Here is a 23,232-nt window from a genome sequence, read left to right on the forward strand (position 1 = left end):
CATATTCCATTTAAACATGCTTTACTAGATCATTCCCACAGAGAGATTTGAAAATTCATGGTTGAAAAAAGTGTTTAGCATTGGAACAGTTTTTGCTATTATGCGATTCGTTATTTCAGAAACATTCAGTTGGCAACATTCAGAATTGTGGAAAATCAAATATCAGGATTAGAAACCCCACAAGGTAGCTCAGCAAATGAAGCTTTACTTTTATAGTGCAAATGCATTGCAACTTTAATTGTAATACTTCCAGGTTTAGTATGAAATATGTATTGTTAGTTGTTTCGCTGAAGTGGTGCTTCAACAATACAATAGTTTATATTGTCATTTTTATAAGAAATCATACTTTCTTATAGGTAGGTATCATTTCCTGACTTATTTATTGTTCCTTAAATTATTTCCATTTAAAGTATTACCTATGTAACAGTTACTTGTTGCATACTTAATTCTGATTTTTCGTGGCAATTATGTAAGGATGCAGAAATGTTAGTTTGATGTTGAAGTTTCACTCTGTGGAAAATGTTGCTGATGTGCATTCATTCTTGAGTACTATGAGTTCCACATGTCTGATTAAAGTGTTATGCATATATTAACATTTAAAGAAACAGCCTGCTAGCAAAAGAGAGAAGACTACTCATGAAGATTCTTAATTAAACAATAAAGCTTTAAGTGGTCTGAAACTCTTATAATTGCAGCTGTATTGTCAGCATCTTAACTACAACCTAATTAACACTTATGCAGTAGTGATTGAAAATATAAAAGCAGTATGAGAGGCATTGTAATGTCCCCATCTTTCCATGAGATCTTGTTCATCTTCATTTTTCCATAATACTTTCAAATGATAATAGCATTTGACATGAACTCAGAGGCACATCAAAGTAACTGGTAAGGACATTTCCCATAATTAATGCAACTGCTTTATAAAGTCAATGAGATCAAGAAGCAAAGCAAGTTAGACAATTCCTTCCATTTTGTTCAATCCACTTCTCTCTGGATCTTCTTTAGCAATTCAGCAAGTTTCAGAAATAAGCATTTTTTAGTAGAAGGGAATATATACACCTCAGCGATGAATAGTTCCTCAGTGCTCTCTGAGTTTGGTTGTTTTCTTGTAGACATTTCATTACCAGGCTAGGCAACATCATCAGTGCAAGTGAAAATACAGTTTGCTGTAACTTGCCAAGCTATTGTACCAGATGTAAAGATGTAATTTGATAATCTATCATCATCATCATCATCATTACTACCAGGCAACCCCTGAAAACTCAATAGCCAAGCCTTTTGGCTGGCTAGAAGTTCAACCATCAGTATGGATCCTATAGGATCAACTGTACACATGTACATCTATGCATAATAGAAATCGCTGCATATTGCAACATTGTGCACCTTTTATTTGTGCTTTTTAATGTGAGCAGAAGTTTGGGAAAGCTCTTTTTATAAGTTTTGACTATATAAGCAGGGGTGAACTGCTACCAGTTCTGCCCAGTTCACTGGATCCGGTAGTAACAAATGCTTTGAAAAAGTTTTTAAAAAGGTTCCCACAATTGTGCAGCACAGCTGATTGTTGCACCTTTTTTTACTTTTTTAAAAGCATTTTTTACTACCTATTCGCCTAACTGGTAGTAAAAAAAATGCTTTAAAAAGTAAAAAAAAAAAGATTCCAACTATCAGCTGTTTGACAATCAGCTATCTGGGGGATGTGGGAATCTTCTTCTTTTCTTTTTCTTTTTTACTTTTTTAAAGCATTTTTTGCTACCTATTAGCCCTAACTGTGACTCTGTGAGGTTCCTACTTGTTGCATGGACCATTTTGTGTGAAGTTCAGCTACTTGTGTGAGTCAGTTGTGTGGCTTTTGTGTTGTTTTGTGTGGGTAAAGTGTGAAAGTTGGTTTTTGAGCTCATCCGGTTACACGACCATGACCATCAAGCCATGACCACCAAGCCATGACCACAGAACCGGTAGGGAAATTTTTTAGATTTCACCACTATATATAAGTAATTAAAAAAATACAAAGACCTACCTATTGATCCTTTTACCCAACCAGTATGACCTCAATAGCAATTAACATCAAAAGTCATTTTGCAATGGGGAAAAAGTTTTCCATTTATGCGGTCTTTAAAAGAAAGAAAATAACACATGTTTTAGCAATAATAATTGAATAATCTGTCAGAAACTTGTAACTACATCTAAGGAATAATGCACAGAAGCAGAGAGAAGACAAGAACTGGTTCTGAAGGCCCATCAGGCATTTTTCTTTCATTAGGAATGGCTGCCTCTCTCCTTTCTGTTTTCAGATTCCTTGCGTAGAAAATAACCTTTGGTACCATCAGCTTATTTAAAAGTATACCTTCTGTTTTATAGTGCACTGCAAACAACAATCCTAGAACTGGAGAACCAATTTGTGATATTACCCAATAGAGTTTTGGTATGATGATTACAATCATCATCATTGTCATATTGATTAGCATAAATCAATAACCATAGTGCAACCTTCATAATGTTTTTAAAGCTTATTGCCATTGAATTTCTTCCTCTAATAAGCAAGTACATCTGCTGGCTGTTTTAACTGCTTCAGTATGGATGTTTAAAGCAGGGCAATGGCTTTCAAATCAAATCAGAGCAAATGAAGCATTCTGTTACCAGATAAAAGAGCTGCACTGATTTATTCCCTTGCTTAATGCAGTGCAATTCTTAAAACATTTTCCCAGGGTACATCACAGCTCTACAAATTGTATATTAATTCAAAGCCAAAAGATCCTTTGACTATTGTCTATCTTCTACTGAAATGTAATGCATTGACAAGTTTAGAGATGGGAAGTGGTCTCCATCAGACTGCTACTTGAACAAACTCACTGAATTCTCATGGCAATCTTGCCTGTAGTTAATTCAATCATGGTTTATGCAATTAATCCAATTTTCTGTTTGCAAGTCACACCAAACCATAAACTAATCACATGGCCTAAATTTGCACAACATGCTAGATTAAAATGTAGCCAGCTAGTTTCATCTTCAGTGTGCTATGCAAACAAACCTTTCCTTTCCTTCTTGATATAATTTGAGACAATTGTAGATCTGTGAATGAAAGAAGAGTCTTTCTGGATCAAAATAAAAACACAACTAGCTTTTTGCTAGCCAAAACACAATGGAATGGAAGACCTGAAGACCACAACATAATTGGGGAGGACATATTTGTAGGCAATCTCTGGAAAAACCTCTGGCCTATTATGAGTTGTATAATTCCATCTTCATGGAGCTGCAAATTTTCAGCTATCGGGTTTGGAGAGGATTCTAACGACTGCAGAAAGGATAATCAGGGATCATATGCAGACCTGGAGCTGCAGGTTTCTATTCTGATCAAGCTCAAGATTCTTCTTTGGAGGTGAAAAACAATGATTCTGTTTCTTGAGGAGTATGTTTGCATGTATGACTATGCATCTTTTGGCCAAAATTTAACAGAAATTGTTTCATTGCAAAGCTCTGGATGTTCTTGAAGATGCTTACATGGCAACCTCTAAAAATATCTATGTGCTAATAAGAAACAGCATGCCCATAAAGTTTACATTAATCACTGAACTAGAGGAAGACAGATGTCAGGTTTAAAAGGCAATCATTTGACTAATTGGAGGCCATGAATAAAAGAATGTGAGAGGAAGGGGTGAAATTACAGGCAAAATGATAGCTCAAGAAATAGAGCAGAGGCTTTGGGAGAAGACAAAATGGTGGCAGAGCAAGGAGAACAGGAAACAAAATAATCAATAAGCATATCACTAACACTTTCCCGTGATTTCTGACATAGAAAGATAACAGCTCTAGATAACACCCATCAGACAGTCTCTCAAATATCACACCTCAAAGCATTGTGTTTTATTTCTGAGATTTGAGATGGTATCAGTTTAAATACTTTCACATAGATGATGCCACTAGGTAATCTGGGACCAAGCATCATCACTGTCTGAACTCTCTCAAGAAGGACATATATCCTCCCGAGATGCTGAGGGGAAAGGAGTACATATAAATGTACTACATAATTGTATCATCCTTTATTTTTGTGAACTCCAGCTTTAAATTGCCTTTTGTATAAGATTCTGTTAAGGCAACATGATTAGATTCAGGAAGCATTAATGCTCCTGCAAATTTGAATAGAGATGTAAATTAATCCCTCCATTTGCACAGTAGGGTGATAAATTATTATGTCGCAAATCAGCCAAAGAGATATTTAAAACTGACATTGTTTGGTGAGACCTAGATTCAGCAGAGAATTGCGATACTAGTTTCCAAAATATTACATCATATTTAAATGCTGTATTATGCATATGTTTGGTGTGTTGAATAATTTTAGAAAGCCACTTTCATTCTTTTTTCCCCTTTCTACAACATCAAATCAATGCTGATGGATTTTGGCATGATACTACGGTAGCACAATGAGCTTGCTGAATGAGCATGACATTCTGGGAGAATATTTCATATCTTCATTGAAGTATCTATTTTCCCCTAACATAGGCTTTGTGAACACATTATCATAAACTTTATTTTTTTTCCACCACCACCCCAAAATATGTTAAATGTCCTATTATTATCTCAGCTATCAAAAGTTATGTTATTCTTTAGTATGAAAAATCCTAATCATTGTAATCATAACTTACTAGAAACTGATTTATTCCACCCTCAGGATTTGAATACTGAAAGCAAAGAAACCTGTTAAAATATCATCATGGTCCTTAATTAAGGTCCTTGTGATTTGTTCTGCCATCCTGGAACTAAACATACAAGAGCTCTAATCCCCAGAATTCATCAGTAGTGCAAGAATATGTGCCAGTATCTAAACAATTTAAATTCATTTTGGCTTTAGTGCTCCCCACCAGCGCATCCTCCTCATGCTTTGGGGTGAACAGATTAGTGAAATATCCCATTGCCATTTCTGAATGCATATATTTTTTGTTTAATATGGATCTAAGAAGGAATCAAAATTATTTTAAAAGGAGAAGAGACAAAGGGAGTGATTAAGATTAGAGAAGGATGAGTGGCGTGAAAATGGCCAAAGAGGGGAAGGATGATTGATCTTTTTGCCCAGAATAACCCTCTAGAAAAATGAGAACAATGGCAGCTTAATTGTGGAATCTGATACTTTGCAGAGCAAGAGTAAAATGGTGAAGCTAAAATAGTAATTATTGTATTTAGAAAGGTACACTTCTATCCAAGTCCATTCAAAACTCAGGTTTTTTTAAATGATACAATTTATCTCTTTGATAAGCACACGTAAGATTTCATCTTGGTATAAGATTCCTTGAATAGAATAAATAACTATTTTTATAATTGTACTACAAAGTGGATGGGTATGGTATGGAATGGTATTGAATGGTATGGGACTCACTATATCAAAAAGAAACACAATAAGGGCCATTTTTTCTAGGATATAAACAGAGGTGTGGTATTCAGCAGGTCTTGACCAGTTCTGGAGAACTGATAGCGGAAATTTTCAGTAGTTCAGAGAACCGGTAAATACCATCTTTGACTGGCCTCACCCCCATCTATTCTATGTCTCCAGAGTCCCAGCTGATAGAGAGAAAATGGGGATTTTGCAGTAACCTTCCCCTGGAGTGGGGAGGGAATGGAGATTTTACAGCATCCTTCCCCTGCCATTCCCACCAAGAAACGTCCACCAAGCCACGCCCACAGAACTGGTAGTAAAAAAAAAATTGAATCCCACCACTGGAAATAAATATATTGAAATGTAATCTGATGCTATTCTTGAGCTGCTTGCTGGTGTGGCAATAAGGGCTTGGTAAATATTACAAATGGCATAAACTAGCATGTTATATATAAATGTCAGTCCCACTTACCTATATTGTGGTGCTAGATTACTTACAATGAACTGAGAAAGGCTGGGAATCTCAGTTCCAGCAGAGCTAATCCTGGTTTCGAGAAGAAATGCTAGAAATTTTTTGAGAGCGGAATTGCAACAGACTGTAGATGGATGGGGGAGGGCAAGGTGTTCACATTTCCTTGGCTTCTTATAGGAGTTTAGGTTTGGGATGAATTGAGAAGATTCCCTATAAATGAATGCAAATATCACCCTGCCATTTTTCCAGGACTTACCAAATGTGGTTATCCAGGATGTATCTTCAACAATAAGTTTCACCTAGTTGAGGAGCATATTTGATACCCCAATTGTGATCTTAAGTCTAAATAACACAAAAAGAGCTCACTGGACCTCAGCAAAGACTAGCCTCTAGCCAACTAACCATGGGGAGGCTCTAAGTAACACATAAGAACATCATATTTCCCCAATGTGGTAATTAGTATTGACTTATTTCTTGAATATACCAGCTGTGTAGACTAGCAGCCACTAGTACAGTCATAGATACAAAGATTCACAAAGAATAGCTCCATCTGCCTTGCAAAGTCTTCCTTTAATACAGTGATGTTCTTGAAAGAGTTCTAATCAGAGGTGGGTTGCTCCCGGTTCAGCCAGGATCAGGCGAACTGGTAGTAGCGGTGGTGGGAGGCTCCAGGTAACAAGGATGTTTCAAAAAGAAAGAAATGAAAAGGGAAGGACATTTTTCCCAGGGTCCCAAATATTTTTCCTTTCTATATGGTATCAAAATGCTTATCTCAAGGATGAATAGTCCCTAATCAAGTCCTGACTTTACCGAACTATTTGCTCATGTAGCTCAAGGTATATTTATTCCAAGGTGTCTATGCCTATGATAGCTTCTCAGTAATGTGAATTCTGGGCCCAGCTGAACACAGAAGCTATCCATGCATTGTTTTATAAATAAGTATCACATAAGTAAAGCTAATTGAAAATTAAAATATTAAGGCAATTCAGGATAAATCCTATGTAATATATGAGGATGTTGGGAAATTCTGATTTGCAACTAATAATCAATCTGCAAGGTCTGGAAGCCAATTCACAAAATGTCAAATACAAAAAGTATGAAAATACATTTTCATTTTGCGAAGTTAGTACAACTTTTTCTTTCCTTTCCTTTCCTTGGTTTCTTTTCCGCCCCTAAAGTGAGAAGATTTAAAAATAACAAACTGCATTTTTGACATTTTCCAATATGGCAGAGGAAAACAAACAAAAAGTGGCTCATAAGTAGCTCTTCAGCTTTGTTTTGGCCATTTGAAATGGCCTAGTTTAATGCACACAGTGATTTCACAAAGGGCAGAAAAACATTGCTAATAAATGATCCATGGGGTGGGGAGAGAGAAAGAAATGTACAGCAGAAGATATCTTAAATAACTTACTGTTGAACATTATGAATCTCAGGGAACTTTTAGAATAATTTATATGTATATTACTTCTGAAAACATGAGGTAGACAACTGAAGAGATTAAGGTATTTGTGTCCAATGTCTGCCAACTTTCACATACAATACTGTTGTTCGGTTACAGTGTCAAAAATATCCATGTTGAATTACAACAAAGGGCCACCATTTTTTTTTAAAAAAATGGCAAAATACATAAAATGTTAAAAAAAAAAAGAAGGGGACAAATAAGGTGTTCAAATATTAAATCAGATTCCCTTGGAATTTAAATATTTAACACCATGATTTCTCAGCTAGCATGTTTTCAGTGATGCTAAAGAGTTTTGGTTCCAACTAAATTCCAAGAAAGGAAGATGCCTAAAGCTGTCAAATTCAACACCAGCAAGAAATACAATCATCCATTTACCAAAGTGTCCAGTAAGCAAATCTACATTAGGCTTACTTCTTATTTTTGGTTGTTGTTTTTTCAATATAGGCATCATGGATTGATGTACCTTGCACCGATAGGTAACTTAGCCACAGCATTGTACAGTATATCAATTGCAATTTCCAGACATTTTTCAAGGATAACCAAATAGTTAAAGAAGATTTAAGCAAATAAATTCCATGAAGCAGAACAGGCTCACATATGCAAGATCACATTCTTTTTCTTCATGCATATATTTAAATCTGACATCTTTATAATATCCAGGTGTTGAGATGAAATAGAGTTGATCACTGATGGAAGAAAAAAATATTAAAAGACATGTGAATAGCAGCAAGAATAGCCTACCTGTTGCCAAAACTTGGAATTCAGCAATTGTTAAAGAACCCTAGCTTTGAACTACAGGCAACCTAAAATCACGATGCCAAAAACCACACAATGAGCTTCAGTCCACATAATATAGTCAAAAAGTCAAAGTGGCGGCCATAGCAATGCAATTAAAGCTCCATGATACAACAGGCATGAAAAGCAAGCAGAATTTTGATATCCCTACAGTTTGTAGGGATATCCAGTAAATTTTCTGTTTCCATGGGAGGCGTTTGATGGCAAATTGGAAAGTTTTTGAGAAATAATAGTGATAATTCAGAAACAGAATAGATGCCTTGATAGAAGCTTCTCTTGTAATATAAAGACAACAGTCCACCTTAAAAGGAAATGACCATAATTATTTCTCCTTTTCCCTGAGAAAAACAATGAGTGAGTGACATCATTGTTTTCCGAACCCATATGTTTCTGTTCTCTGTGTCATTTTATAATACCATGCATCCGTTTAGCAGTGGTGGGTTCCAGATCCTGTTGCAACCAGTAAAGTTGCAAGGGGGCCCAGCGTCTGCCACATGAACGTGCGTGGCTGCGGGCACACACACGCAGCGTGCATATGCATCTTACCTTCCAGCGACGCCTCCACAAGCCTCCGCGATGCTCCAGCTGCTCGACAGAGTGTCGCACAGATGCTGTACGCGTCATGTCCATGCACGAAAGCGCCGAAGGCTTTAAAGGACAGGTAAGGAGTGCAGGCAGGTGTGTGGGCCCTCCGGAGCACTCTACCAGAACGGTACCTGGTCCTCTGGGCAGGCTCCAGTACGCCCGGACCAGGGCATAGCGCCTGCAACCTGCCACTGAGCCATTATTAAAATAAATATTGGTCTATCATCAGAGAATACATGGGTATGGACATTCTGTCTTCTTAATTCACTATGTTAAATGAAGGTTTAAGGTGGAGTGCATGTTGACAACCATATTTGTGTAAGAGCTCTCATTAAAACATGAGATATAAACCTAGTGGGCAAGAGAGCCAGTTTGGTGTAGGGGTTAAGGCACCAGGGTAGAAACTGGGAGAGTGTGAGTTCTAATCCTGAAATAAGAATGAGGTCAACTGGGTGATCTTGAGCCAGTCACTCTCTTTAAATCCTAGAAAACAGGCAATGGCAAACCACTTTTGAAGTCTTGCAAAAAAAAACAACCAAAAAAACCTAGAGGGACTTATCTAGGCAGTTGGCAAAGGTCATCACTGACTCAAAGGTGCAAAAATAGATAGATAATAGATACATTCACAATGAGGAAATGGCATTTCCATACAGCATTCAGAGCATTTCTGAATGATGGACTTGATCCTATGTAGAGTTGGAATTTATTAGCTTAGTTTGCAAGTTGCCTGTATTTGTGATTTTTATTTTTAAACATAGATACTCAAAACTAGCTCTGCAGTCAATTCAGGATGATTCTTCAGAAATGATCAAACTTCCAGGTCTGCATATATCCACAGACATATTTCAGTCATGTTGGGAAGTACTTTGTAGAAGTTACTGTAAATTTACAAGTTGTTTCAAACATTGGGTCTCCTGTTGCTCTTTTCTTCTTTCTTTCTTTTTCTCCTCTGCTGGAAATATATGTTGATTTCACTTTCCCTCTGGAAACCTCATCCCTGCTTTCTCTGATTGCCCCATTCCTCATCTCTGTACCACAAAGGAACCACATCCATCAGCCCTGTCAGTCACTCATTTCTTCTACCCACTCTGAAATCTGATAATTTAAATATGACAGTCTTTTGCTCATTTCCCCAAACATTCCAGGGCTGAATAATTTAGTGTCCAACAATTTAAAAAATGGCTGGACCTCACTTTCTCATTATGTGACAAAGGGACACCCCCAAGGAGAAACATGCAAAAATAAATCAAAAGCTCCACGCTGTGCTAAACCAGGACCATTTTTATAGCATTTAGATGGTACCACAACACTGTTAACTAGAGTGCAAATGATTGAGTGGTGATAAATTCTGTAGAGGAAAAAATGCATTAGGCAGACTTAAACTCATAAAAATATCCACTCTTATCAGCAGTAAAGAGTAAAAGGATGCTCTTTCTCTTGTTCTTTTAACATTTTCATTGGATTTCTTATGTGGCATCTACCAGACCTTTCAATCAACTTCATTGGATTGTCATCTCTCCTTTCATGTAGAAGCAGGGCTTACAAAACACTTTAGGAACAATTCTGTGGGATTACTGTGACCTTGATATCAGAAGCTATGAAGCTTAAAGATCTGCTGTAATGACCCCAATTTTTGATTGTGCTGTATTCCTTCTCCTGTCAGCCAGTTGACAGCCCATTGGTGTTAGAGGTGATGAGCCATATGGCTTATGAACTGAGACGTAGGAGAACTTTAGGAAAGAGTGGAAAAAATCAATCTTTTGTCCTGTATCAGTGATGAAATGGTGAAGAATAAATTCTTGGATCATTTCATTTCTTTCCATAAGTCTCTTCCCCACTTTCCTTTCAAAATATTTTTTTTAAAATCTGGCTACGCATATATGCTCATTCAATTCACAACATACTCTATTTGCTTATTTATTAGAATATGTATTGTCTTAAGGCAATCTCCCTTGAGCTTCTTATATCAAGATTGGTCAAAGTTTAGAGGTTACCACAAAGAATTCCCTTTGAAGGTAAGAATCTGATGATGTTTTTGCTTTTTTTTAGTCTTTGTTCAAAGCCTACAAGAGGAAAGACGATCTCTGGAATGTGGTTTAGAAGGAAAAGAAAAGATTCCATTTCCTGAATATAGAATAGAATAGAATAGAATAGAATAGAATAGAATAGAATAGAATTCTTTATTGGTCAAGTGTGATTGGACTCACAAAGAATTTGTCTTTGGTGCATATGCTCTCAGTGTACATAAAAAGAAAAGATTCCTTTGTCAAGAAGGTACAATACTTAATGATAGTCATATGTTACAAATAAGCAATCAAATCATACTAGGAAAGAATCAATATAAATCGTAAGGATAGAAGCAACAAAGTTAAGTCATACAGTCATAAATGGGAGGAGATGGGTGATAGGAATGATGAGAAGATTAACAGTAATGCAGACTTAGTGAATATTTGACAGTGTTGAGGGAATTGTTTAGCAGTGTGATGGCATTCGGAAAAAAGCTGTTCTTGTGTCTAGTTATTCTGGTGTGCAGTGCTCTATAGCGTCATTTTAAGGGTAGGAATTGAAACAATTTATGTCCAGGATGTGAGGAGTCTGTAAATATTTTCACAGCTCTCTTTTTGACTCATGCAGTATAAAGATCCTCAATGGAAGTTGGGTTGGTAGCAATTGTTTTTTCTGTAGTTCTAATTATCCTCTGAAGTCTGTTTCTGTCTTGTTGGGTGGCAGAATCAAATCAGACATTTATAAAGGTGCAGATGACAGATTCAATGATTCCTCTGTAGAATGTCATTGAAGGACATCACTATAAAAGTCCCACTTGGCTTCTTGCTGCTTTAAAAAAAAAATTCAACATTTTTGTAGCCAAAACCATAAAGAGGGATATATAAAATTTATTAATTATTACAATTCTGTGCTACCTCCAGGGTTAGAGAGAAACATACTATTGAATACCAATTGTTGGTAAAAAAACAGTCTCAGGGAGATGATCCTTCCTAATCACCTTGCTTCAAGGTTTTCATGGGCATCCAGTTACTACCGGAAAGGTTAAGAAGGGTGACCCAAAAACATTCACACTTTATCTAGTGATGCTCTTTTTTATTCTTATAGGTCAATGATACTTTGTCATTAACAAAAATGCATTGTTTTCCTTCAAGCTGCAATGTTTTTTTCTTTCACTGATAGCTTTGGGTCTTAGAAACCTTTGTTTGTTTCCTTTGTGAAAAACTTGCAAAATAATAAGAACTCTAAGATTTGTTGAGTTGCAGGAATGAGCTCAAGGTTGATGTGTCAAAGCTTTTAGCAAAATGCATCTGACAAATGCCTATTGCTACAGCTATAGTTCTCCTCTTGATTTCTCCAAATATACTTTCCTGCAATTTCTATTAAAATTAGAAAAAAAGAAAGAAAGAAAGAAAGAAAGAAAGAAAGAAAGAAAGAAAGAAAGAAAGAAAGAAAGGAGGGAGGGAGGGAGGGAGGAGAGGGGGGGAATTTCCACCAATATTTGATAAACTTAGAGTAATTGTTGGAGATTTGAATTTAACAATTCCAGTTACCTAGACCCCTTCCAGTCCGGCTTCAGACCTGGTTACAGCACTGAAACCGCTTTGGTCGCATTGACCGATGATCTCTGGAGAGCCAGGGATGGAGGCCATGCCTCCATCCTGGTTCTCCTTGACCTCTCAGCGGCTTTCGATACCATCGACCATGGTATCCTTCTGCGAAGACTGCGGGAGGTGGGGGTGGGAGGCACTGTTTTGCAGTGGTTCTCCTCCTACCTCTCGGACAGGTCGCAGTCGGTGTTAGTTGGGGGGCAGAGATCGACCCCTAGGCCCCTAACATATGGGGTGCCGCAGGGTTCGGTCTTATCCCCCCTACTATTTAACATCTACATGAAACCGCTGGGCGAGATCATTCGGAGGCACGGGATAAGATACCACCAATACGCGGACGATACCCAGTTGTATCTGTCTGCCCCGTGCCAACTCAATGAAGCAGTGGACGTGATGAACCGGGGTCTTGAAGCCGTTAGGGATTGGATGAGGGCTAACAAGCTTGTACTCAACCCGGAGAAGACCGAGTGGCTGTTGTGTTTCCCTCCCAATAATTTGGCTAGTGCTCCATCACTCAGGCTGGGGGGCCAAACTTTATACCCCTCAGACAGGGTTCACAACTTGGGAGTCCTCCTGGACCCACAGCTGACCTTCGACCACCATCTGACGGCTGTGACCAGGGGGGCATTTGCCCAGGTTCGCCTGGTGCGCCAGTTGCGACCCTACCTGAACCGGGAGGCTCTCACAACAGTCACTCGGGCCCTTGTGACCTCTAGGCTGGAATACTGCAATGTGCTCTACATGGGGCTGCCCTTGAAGAGCACCCGGCGACTTCAGCTAGTCCAGAATGCGGCCGTGCGAGTGATCGTGGGTGCGCCTCGGTTCGCCCATATAACACCTATCCTCCGCGAGCTGCGCTGGCTACCTGTTGATCTCCGGGTGTGCTTCAAGGTGCTACTTACCACCCATAAAGCCCTTCATGGTAGTGGATCTGCGTACTTGAGAGACCGCCTCCTGCCAATTACCTCCTTGCGACCTATTAGATCACACAGATTAGGCCTCCTCCGAGTTCCATCCGCCAGTCAGTGTCGACTGGCAACTACACGGAGGAGAGCCTTTTCAGTAGTAGCTCCGACCCTTTGGAACGATCTCCCCGTGGAGATTCGTACCCTCACCACCGTCCAGACCTTCCGCACAGCCCTCAAGACCTGGCTATCCCGTCAGGCCTGGGGATAAAAATCGTAATCCGTCCCCACCCGAATGATGAATGTTGTGTACTATTTTTACTTATGTATTGTTTTATGTCTTACTGTCTTGTACCCCCCTCCCTATATATTGTAAGCCGCCCTGAGTCCCCTCAGGGAAAAGGGCGGCCTATAAATAATAAAACCAACTAAAACCAACCAACAAGACCTCTTGTTATTGGATTAGCACTTACACTTATATACTGGTTCATTGTGCTTTACAGCCCTCTCTAAGTGGTTTACAGAGTCAGCATATCAACGTGAATGTGCTCTTAAGCATATATAGAGTTTTAAAAGATGACCAAGTAATTAATTAGTATTCAAAAGGAATAAAATGCTCATAATATAGTTTACCCAGGGACAGAGTATATAGCAGGCTTAGCTCAGCTGCATGTGACTGGCTTCATTCTTAATTGGAATCAGCAGAAGTACATAGCCAGATCCATTCTATGCAGTTGAAACCCTCTCCTCAGAGTGCAACTAATGAATCACTGCACTTTAGATGACTACAGGTAGTCCTTGACTTACAACAGTTTGTTTAGAGATCGTTCAAAGTTACGACAACACTGAAAAAAGTGATTTATGACTGCTTTTCACAGTTACAACCTTTCCATCATCTCCACGATCATGTCATCAAAATTTAGCTGCTTGGCAACTGGCTCATATTTATGAGCATTGCAGTGTCCCAGGGTCATGTGATCCCCTTTTGTGACCTTTTGCCAAGCAAAGTCATTGGGGAAGCCAGATTCACTTAACAACCTGTTTACTAACTTGTCAACTGCAGTGACTCATGTAACAATAAAGCAAGAAAGGGTGTAAAATTCACTTAACAAATGTTTCACTTAGTAACAGAAATTTTGGGCACAATTATGGTTGTACGTTGAGGACTTCCTATATATTGTAATGGTATGTAGGAATGACCTTGGGAGAAAGGGCAAAGGGATGCAATTATGGGAACAGACAGATAAAAGGCAGATGAACCCAGAGCAGGAAAGTGGGTAGGGCAAGAGGGCTCAGGATATATCTTCCCAGTTTTTTGGGCTATCAAAGAGAAAGGGAGAGATGCACTTTCAGACTTGTAAGATTATGTTAATGTAGCTTTATAGTAAAGTAAAATCAACTCATCAGGTTGTGTCTCCTGTCTGGTCTACCACACAAGGCTGGCATATATACAGTGCATTAATTGTAAAAAGCATCCAGTTCCTGACACTTAGTGGTATTTCAACAAGGGATATAAAGAATCAAAATGGGATAGATAGTCCACCTTCCCTTAAACTCTCCAAGAGAACAATATACAGAGTTTGCATTATATCATGTATGACCCCATGGTAAGCACAGGGATTCATTTAACCAAGTGTAGCAGAGGTGGGTTGCTCCCAGTTTGGACCAGATCGGCCAAACCAATAGTAGCGCAAGCAGGAGGCTCCACCCACTTGCCTGGACACTTCTGCGCATGCACAGAAGCATCACGTGCAGGAGCATGCCCAAACCGGTAATAAAATTTTTGGCATCCCACCACTGAACTGTAGGGTAGGTGAGATACAAACACAAGGCCAGCTATATGAAGGCTCTTCTTCTTATCTATCTCTTCCCATTCCTTTAGTGATCCAAATAGGTTCATGGGTTTAAAGCAATGCCACTGTATCCAATCTCTGTCTTCAGAAAATAAAATAATGGCCACATTCACATCTCAACAAGATCACTGCGAACAGAGATTCCCTGCAGCTGTCCAAGGATGCCAGAAGTGCTGTCAGGACTTCCTTTATCTTTGTTGTAATGAAGGAGCAATTTGGGAAGATGTTTCTCAATTTTGGCAACTTTTAAGAGATATACACATCAATTTTCAGAATTCTCTAGTCTGTCACTCTGGCTAAGGAATTCTGGGAATCCACACATCTTAAACTTGTCAATGTTGAATGCTGATTTAGATGGTCAAGTAGTGGTAATAAAACTGCCAGTAATAGACACACACATTTCTGCAAGTCTTTTTTTTTTTTGAACATATTTTTAATTTCCATTTTCATAACATACATGTATACTATACATAGCCAGTATCATATAGTAATAAATAATGATTACATCAGTTCCTCTTGTCATCAACACCCCCCACAAAAGATAAAAGCCCATTGTTAGCTCTTCTGCTCTCCATACACCTCTTTCTTCTTCCTCTCTCCTACTTCCTATCTTCCCTCCATAATCCTTTCCTGCTCTACTTTCCTTTCCCTTCTCCTTCTCCTCTCTCTACATTCCACTCCGCCTTATCCTCACCCTCCTCATCTTCCCCCTTACCCTCTCTCCTATCCCTCTCTTCCCATCTCCCTTCTGTTTCCCACTCTTCCTCTCATTGGTGTATTTCCGCTTCTGAGCAAACTCCAATCTATGTTGATAGTATTTGTACTTCCATAACAATATACTTAACATATCGTAGTTTTAAAGAAAAAATAAGAGAAAACAGTATACATGTGCAATCATATTACATTAGAATTTAACACCCCTCGTTAAACCTACCTCCCTCCTACCCTTCCCCCCAACCCTCCCCCCAGCCTTCCCTCCCCCGACTTCCCAGAACCCATACACTGTATAAATCTTTAACAAAAACGGTCTAAAATATATTGGGGAAAAAAGAATAGAAAAATTGATAACTTCTTTACATCGAGCTTAGCTCCTCCTTGCTAAACTAACTTTAAACAATTTATATCAGTCCTGGTGTTAATCATAAGCTATCTGGAATTTCTTAATCCTGTATTTATTTTGTATATAATCAATCCATTTTACCTAGTCTCATTTATTTCTCTCGTTTAATTGATGCTTACGATATGTAGGTATTTTAGCCATCTCGGCTAAATGTGTGGCTTTCAGTGTCCTTTCTTGAATTATAGGGAAGTCTTCCTTCTTCCAGTATTGTGCCACCGACAACCTAACTATAGTTATTAAGTGCAAAGTCAAGTTAATCTCTACAGCTGTACATTCAGTCCATAGATGTACCCTTATTCATATTAAAAACAAAGTATTCTGCTAACAATTTTTGCATTCATTAATATATTTCATTCAATCTCCCAACCCCTTCTTGATTGCGTCACCCCTCCCAACTGCATCCCAACTGGGTTATGAACTGATGAAACTCTGGCACATATCTTTATCTTCTTCACCCTAGAAAACAAATCATTGGTAATTAGTTGATTGTTGTATTTTTAGTTGTTGATCCATTTGTCTGGTAATCACACGGTATTGACTTTGTTCCTTGGCGCCTTGTACTTCTGAGGGAGAGAGATGATCCATCCTTGTTGATAGTTGTGTAGTTTGCTGTCTATCTTGTCCTTCTTGTTCTCTTTCTCTAGGTCCAGGTGGGGCAGGATGTCTGGCCTTCAAGATATTATGGTAAAAGTCTCAAGCTTCCCCTACTGATTTAAGACAGTATCTTTGCCCCTCAAAGATGAATGATAGTCCAACTGGTGCCTCCCATCTGAACTGTAGCTGACGATTTTTAAGCTCTTCAACTAAAAAAACATAGTCTTTCCTGGATCTTAGCATTTGAGGTGGTATCTCTTTCAGAACAATGACCTCCTGACCCCCAATTTGAAGCTTAGTTTTATAGGACTCTTGCAATATCATATTCCTCATGTCTCTTGTAGTAAAATAAATCACAATGTCCCTTGGGAGCTGTTTCTGTTTCACCAGCCAGAAGTTAGAACGGTAAACCTTATCAATTTGCCAATCATAATTTCCCCCTGGCCTTCCCAACAGATTATCAAAGGCTTCTGAAAGAATCTGTTTCAGATTCTCCTGACTGTTTTCACGTAAACCTCTTATTCTTAAAGCAAACTCCATTTGTCTATACTGTAGCATAATAATTTCTTTTTCAGCATTTCCAACTTTTTGTTGCACCACGTCTATTTTCGATAGCATATTAGTCTTAGCATCATTAAGATCTTCTAATCTGTCTTCAATTTCCAAGAGATATTCTGTTAACAAATTAACAACCCCCAGCATGTCATCCCTCATCTTCTGAATCCGAGTCTCAAGTTTATCAGACAGATCTTTATACGCAACCAATATCTCCTCCTTAATTTTTATTTCCATCGTAACTGCAAAGTTTTCAATAGCCTTGGCCAGCTTCTTCTGAAAAAATTATTTAGTCAGTAGCTCACCTGTGGGGGGAGGAAGTGAAGACTGTGGCTTCGTGCCAGGGACAAACGAGCTTCTGAAGCCGGGGGGGGGGGGGGATTTGCTTGAAAGCCATTCCAAGTCTTAATCTTCTTCAACCAATTAATAAGTCTGTGCTAGTCAATTGTGTAGCTGTAACTGATAAATTTAGTATTAAATCACTCCTTCCCTTTGAGGTTTTAAACTCCGTAGAAATTCAAAACTCGAACAGTGTTACGAAGCTGCTCAGTGTCATTTTGAGTATCTCTTTAGAAAGCAGAATATCAGAAGGAGTTCTTGTAAAAACAAAAACTGAAGCTAAGAATTGATACGAACAATTAAAAATCCACATGTACGGGGTCCGCTCGTCTTGGCATCAATAAATCAAGTTTTGTTCTGAGGATTTGAGTGTTGCTTTGTACTGCTAATGCAGCAGAAATTCCTGGCACGGAGGCAATTCTGCCATTGGCTGGCCTCCCCCCCTCCCCAGATACAATCTGCAAGAGTAAGTTGGCACGATGCATGGTAGAAAGCTCACCTTATCTTCTGGCCCAAAGAAAAAGGTAAACAAGCTGTCAGATAGCTGATGGATGGCTCATCTGGCAGTTAACGTGTCCAAGATTTGGGAGCCGAAAGAATCCGCTCCCGTCAGCAAGCAATCTCAAACCGGAAGTCACATTTCTGCAAGTCTTTTCAAGGCAGGAGAATCTTGTTGCTTCTGGTCACTTTTCCCCTCAAACAAAAAAAAGCTCAAAGGTATCAATTCCATGTGTGTGACAGATTGGAGGTAGAAGCTTTCCTAAAGTCATTAAATTTATCATTGTGCCTGGGAAACATAATGCTGCTAATTTACTTCCATCCAATCCCTCCCCTCACATTACGTTGGCAAAACAATTTGGAAATCATCCATATTTTCTTTTTAATGTGACCACCTACAGTTGTAATTTCTCCTTGGGGAAAAGTTAATAGAACAAATGTTACCATACTTTTAAAAATGTATTCCCTACTCTCTCTCTCTCAGAAAGTAATGAACAGCTAATTCAGCAACTCACATCTATGAGTCTGCTAGTCTCATATAACCAGACAGCACGTAAGAATTCAGTGAGTGGAGAGCATGGCTGATCTGCCTGAAATCATCTTCTTAATTACAGAAATGAAGCAGACATTCAGCTCAGGCTTATGCAGTGCTGCACTTAGATATTATCAAAACCCTGGTAATATTTGATTACAGTTATCATTGCTTAACAACGACTCATTCAGTGACAGTTCTAACTTAATGATGGCGCTGAATAAGTATTTATGACAAGTCCTTATACTTAGATCAGTTGTGTTTCCTTGCAATCACATGATTACAATCCATGTGCTCAGTATTCTGCTTGCAATTATGATGTTGCAGCATCCTGCAGTCATATGGTGGCCATTTGAGACTACTGGTTTTCAACAACCAGGATACTTAGCAGTGGAAATTCCAGTCCCAATTATTATAGTTAAGCGAGGACTATCTGTAGTATGAATAAAGTTATTACTTCCCTATGGATACTTTCTTTTAAAAATATATATAACCCAACCTAATTTGAAACAAGAAAACATAGAAGAAACTACAGGCAGCCTCATCTTTGCTGTACCTTAACCAATCAAAATGTAACACTGCCCTGTCTGGCTCCTTTTCTTGTTTTCTCTTACAATGCTCGGGACTGCTGCCTTGAGCTATTGGCCTATCACATGCATTCCTTGCAAAGCATAAAACATGTTTGCTTCTTTGATTGATTGATAGTTTCGATAAATCTCATCTCTCACCCATAAATAAAGCTGATTGCTGCTATTTGTGATTTTACTTGCTTGGATTTGTTTCTAACTACAATGCAATTGTTACAAGACCCTCTGTCTATTGCAAACCACAGCCCACATTCTCAGTGTGTGTATGTGTGTGCGTGTTTTACCTGTGTGTATTCATCTTTTGGGGGATAACTTAAAAGCAGTAGCTACGGCAAGCTGGTGGAACAATAATAAAAGCGAATAAAAATAAAGTTTGTCCCACCTCTACTAGTTGGAATTATTACTGAATTATTCAGTCTGTCTTCACTCAGTCTGCAAATGGTAATTCAATTTGTGTTTTGATTTCTACACATATTACATCATGTGTGTATGTGCATACACACAAAGCTACATGCATTTTTTGGGAGAGGAAGCAACACTTCAAAATAGGGATGATGCTAATAGCACATGGTTCGAACTTGAAATTCTTCTGTTGAAGTTGATACATTAGTACATAGTAATAGCAATAGCACTTAGACTTATATACCATTTCACAGTGCTTTTACAGCCCTCTAAGCGGTTTACAGAGTCAGCATATTGCCCCCAACAATATAGGTCCGCATTTTACCCATCTCGGAAGGATGGAAGGCTGAGTCAACCTTGAGCCTGGTGAGATTTGATCTGCCAAATTTCAGGCAGCCGTCAGTCAGCAGAAGTAGCCTGAAGTACTGCATTCTAACATTGTGCCACCGCAGCTCTTACATGTCTATCGATTGCTTCTTCTACTTTATTGAAAGGGGAAAAGCCAAAAAAAGGAGAATATGTGCAAACGGTATCTGATTAATGTCGATGTGACTCTTGTTCTAGAGTGCAGACAGTGCAAAAATATAAACAGAAGGCTGCACACAATTTATACAACCTTTGATTCCTAAAGCTCTGCCAAGCTTCAGAGGAACAACTGGATTTGAAGGTCATTCAGTAGCATCAACTCATTGAAAAAGATCCTTCAAGCATCACTTGGACTTACTGGTCTCAGCAAAATTGCTGTTTTGCATCATCCACTTTTTTGGCATTTTGATGCTCTTCAGGGATGTGTTGGTCGTGAACAAAAGCAATTTGCCTTCAAGCAAGACACTGGCCAAGGTTGATCAGCTCAACCTTGAGACTTCCTAAGGACAAAGCATCAGCTTAACCTTGAGACTTCCTAAGGACAAAGCATTTCCAATAGACATCTTCAAGTGGGCAAATGGATTATAGGATCTCCATGAAGAGAAGTGCTGAAGTGGATCACACACATTTTACAATAGCTGAATAATTCATTGAAGAGCATTTCTTCCCTCAGCCAGAACTCATTTTGTGATCTTTTTCTTTTTGAAAAGTTGAAATAAAGTTTAAATTACAGTGGTTAAGGTGTATATCTGATATATATCATCTATTTATAAATTATATTGGGTTTGTGCTATTTGGACTTTCAACTTTCTCTGAAATTCATCTGAGAGTTTTTGTTTCAGAAGTGTGAAGGTACTGTTGAAATCTGTTTTATTGATAATATTCCATGAAATTATTAACTATACCCATAGGTGCTTAGTTTAAACAAGAGCTTCGGCTGCATTCCATTAAACATACCTAGAGACCAAAGCAGGAGCTACACTTGAGGTTTTCCTGGGTCTGAAACATCCCATTTTTAATAAATCACAAATTTATGAGAATAGTGTAATGTCACATCCATTGGGTTAGCACACAAGCACATTTCCTAACTGCGGAGGAAGCATGTGTGATTTGGTGAGCAAATTGGGGTGCACTTGTGCTGCTGTGTTCATTTGTTTTAGATCAACATTCTTGTATTCAGATACATATACAGTACATGTCAGACTAAGGCATCAATATGCATTTATGTAAGTATTTAAAAATGTAATCTAATAATATACTAAACAACTTGCCCTGTTAGAATATTTTTTTCTGTGACATTTCCTTATCTAAACAGAGAAACAAAAGGACTACGGATGGCTAAATAGCCGAGGGAACAGGAGCAACTTTCCCTTTGTATTTCCTTGTGAGAAACTGGCTGGGAGTATCAGAAGCCAGACAGTCATAGAGCCTGCCTCCTTGCCTCCTTGCCTTCCTGCCTCCTTGCCTGCTTGCCTTCTTTTCTGCCTGCCTCCTTACCTGCCTGCCTGCCTCCTTACCTGCCTGCCTCCTTACCTGCCTCCCTCCTTGCCTGCCTCCCTCCTTAACTGCCTGCCTGCCCACCCGCCTCCTTGCCTGCCTGCACACCCTTTACTATTTATTTTTTCCCTTATATGTCTGGAATAAAAGTATTTTCATCTTACATTAGTTCTTTCCCCCAACTTTGAGGAGAAAAGGCAGTTGAGATGAGGGCAAGAGGCATGAAGGATCAAAAGAGGGCAAGAGGCAGTGTGTAAAAATATTAAAATTGTGGGAAGAATTGCAATCTGCCTGTTCTGTGAGTTAGGGATGTGGGCATTATAAAATCAAAGTGAGGGGGGGATGTTTACCTTATGCGATGCTGAGTGAGTTTTGATGAAGTCTAGAGGTGTTCCAAGATTGTGTGATGAACCTGGGCAGGAACATGGTGTTTCTGTCCTTTCAAAAAGTGTCTCCAGTGTTACAAGACATCTGATAACTAGCATTGATTGTTCTATTGTTCAAAACACAATATCATCTTTCAGCAGGCAACACCTGTGTAGAATAAAATGTATATCTGTCTGTTTGGACAATGCAGGACCAAGTGGGTCTGGATGGTGAAGGAAGGGAAAGTCTTCTTTCATGATTATGGAGGCCGCTTGTGCCTCATTCAATGAATGTGTGGGAGGAGGGTAGTAGCTGGATTTTTAAAAAGTTTTGGAAACTTTAAAATTGAGAATGAAACATCAGTAGAAGTTAGAAACCCCTTTTTAAAGAAATGATCTTTTTTTGACATTTTGGGATGCGGATATACAACAGCAGGACAGAAAACAGTCTATTTTAGCAGGCTCTATCTGAATTCCCTTTAAATAAATTCTCCTGTACTCAAATAATTTAAAGCAAGGAAATCCAAAGTACATTATTTTGGCTTGGCTTCATCAGCACAAGATATCACTTAATCTAGAACAGCCTTGGCAAATTCTGCCTGGCTAATTGAATCCTTGGAAGCATCCAGAATTGGCATTCAAATAGGTCCTGAAGTATCTCATTCATGAATCTAATAAAGATTTAGTATGAATCTGCTAAACTGTAAGGCATTACTGTATATTCAAACTTGCCTTTGTATCTGTCAAAGGCAGTTGTCCCTTCTTTGTATGAATTAGACGGCAAGCACTCCTGAGATTTAGCTAAATAAAAAATACTTGCCTTTTGCAGTTGTGTGAAAAGTTCAGAAATAATTTGAAAGAAACATTGATGTCTTATGATTACACAGTTCAGAGGTCCGAAATCATGGACTACCTTCAGAGATTCATCTTAATAAAAATGTCGGAGCAGAGGATGAAGATGCAAAAAAGCCTAATAAATTCTTTCTTGATGCCATCAAGGCATTCCTTTAAAAAAGCTAACCCTTATTAAAGTTATAGGATATTGATCTTTTGCAAAGATCTGAGCACCTGGAATCTGAGTCATAGCCCCACCATAGAATTGATGCAAAAGCTTTTTTAAAGATGCCCAGAGTTGTCATTAACATTATTTTTAGAGATTGATTAATTAAATAATTCATTGATCATTAATAGGGTGAATGCTTCCTCCTGTCAAAACCATTAGTGAAATCAGAATATTTTGCAGGTAAAATTAGGGAAGTATCCTGTTGACAAACAGAGTTGGAAGGGACCTCAGAAGTCTTCTAGTCCAACACCGAGCTCAAGCAG

The sequence above is a fragment of the Thamnophis sirtalis genome, unplaced genomic scaffold (genome assembly GCF_051295495.1).
Source record: "Thamnophis sirtalis isolate CommonGarterSnake01/CBP01778 unplaced genomic scaffold, rThaSir2_p1.2 scaffold_1, whole genome shotgun sequence".
In the NCBI taxonomy this organism is placed as follows: domain Eukaryota; kingdom Metazoa; phylum Chordata; class Lepidosauria; order Squamata; family Natricidae; genus Thamnophis; species Thamnophis sirtalis.